This window comes from Macaca fascicularis, chromosome 19 (genome assembly GCF_037993035.2).
Source record: "Macaca fascicularis isolate 582-1 chromosome 19, T2T-MFA8v1.1".
Classification (NCBI taxonomy): Eukaryota; Metazoa; Chordata; class Mammalia; order Primates; family Cercopithecidae; genus Macaca; species Macaca fascicularis.
In genome coordinates, this window is record NC_088393.1 from 37300900 (window position 1) to 37302700 (window position 1801).

The 1801-nt window shown below is 41.1% G+C and overlaps 1 pseudogene; it reads left to right on the forward strand.

The window, feature by feature from the left end:
- Positions 1 to 346: 346 nt before the first annotated feature.
- LOC123570241 (transcription initiation factor TFIID subunit 9-like) lies at positions 347 to 1459 on the forward strand (annotated as a pseudogene).
- The last annotated feature ends 342 nt before the right edge of the window (positions 1460 to 1801 follow it).

The following is a 1801-nucleotide window of genomic DNA, read 5'->3' on the forward strand; positions in this document are numbered from 1 at the left end:
AACTAATAGTCCAACTTTATCTTCGCTTTTTAGGGAAAGTATTTACAAAGGCCCTCACTTTGTCATTCCTGTCAATTACTTTTGAAACTTTTTCTTTAAATGTTTAAAAATCTTCACTATCTACTTATGAATTTATCATGTTGAGTGTTCTTCATTACTTTCTGTAATGAAACGTCTACATTGACGTTTCCACCTGGTTTTCTTTTCCTCCAGCTTGTAGAAGTTGCTTTAATCATGTTTTAAATGGCCCTTCCCGTAATGTGAAGGGCGCGTGAGCGAGGCGCTCGGAGCCGTCGTAGGGAGGACCGTGTTGCTTCCGAACATGGTAGAGCTCCTGGAGGTAAAACCTGCTCACCGGTACACCAGGGGTTGGAAAAACCACACTAGACAAAGAACCTGTGTCAAAATCAGGACCGAGATGCATTAATGTGGGTGATTTAGCTCGAGAAGTCTGATTATCGGATATCATGGAGCCTGGCAAGATGGCTTCTCCCAAGAGCATGATGAAAGATGGACGGAGGATGGCACAAATCCTGAAGGATCTGGGAATTACAGAATATGAGCCAAGAGTTATAAATCAGATGTTGGAGTTTGCCTTCCGATATGTGACCACAATTCTAGATGATGCAAAAATTTATTCCAGCCATGCTATGAAGGCTACCGTTGATGCAGATGACGTGCGATTGGCAATCCAGTTCCACGCTGACCAGTCTTACCTCTCCTCCCCCAAGAGATTTTTTTATTAGATATCACAAGGCAAAGAAATCAAACTCCTTTCCATTAAACCATATTCAGGTCTTAGGTTGCCACCTGATAGATATTGCTTAACAGCTCCAAACTATCATCTGACATCTTTACAGAAAAAGGCATCAACTTCCACGGGAAGAATAACCGTCCTGCGGTTAAGTGTTGGTTCAGTTACTAGCAGACCAAGTACTCTCCCACACTAGGCACACCAACCCCACAGACCATGTCTGTTCCAACTAAAGTAGGGACTCCCGTGTCCCTCACAGGGCAAAGGTTTACAGTACAGATGCCTACTTCACAGTCTTCAGCTGTGAAAGCTTCAATTACTGCAACATCAGCAGTTCAGAATGTTCTGATTAATCCATCATTAATTGGGTCCAAAAACATTCTTATTACCACTAATATGGTGTTATCACAAAATACTACCAATGAATCATCAAATGCATTGAAAAAACGTGAAGATGTTGATGATGACTATGATAATTTGTAAGTTAGCCTTGCTGCATGTAACATGTATACTTGGTCTTGAATTCATCGTACGGATATTAAACATGCATGCTGGATATTTTCAAGTTGTATTTTAGAAAACTTTAATAATACTTAATGAGTAAATACAATTACCATACTTTTCGATTGAAATGAAGGTTTTTCGTCAGCCTTAAAAGTGTAAGAAAAATCAAGTTGTCATTCATCAATTTGAAAAAAAAAATAATGTTTTAAATGTTGGTGTGCTAGATCAAGTTCTTTCAACTTTTCTCTGAAAAAGTATTATTTTGCCTATATATTTGAAAGATATTTTTGCTGGGTATAGAATCCCAAGTTGACAGGTTATTCCCCTCCCCTCCCCTCCCCTCCCCTCCCCTCCCCTCCCCTCCCCTCCCCTCCCCTTCCCTTCCCCTGTTTCCTTTCTTTCTTTTGAGACATGGTCTCACTCTGTCACTCGAGCTGGAATGCAAGGGCACTGATCATAGCTCATTGCAACCCTTGGGCTCAAGCAATCTTCCTGCCTCAGTCTCCTAAGTACCTGGGACTACAGACACATGTCACCAGGTCC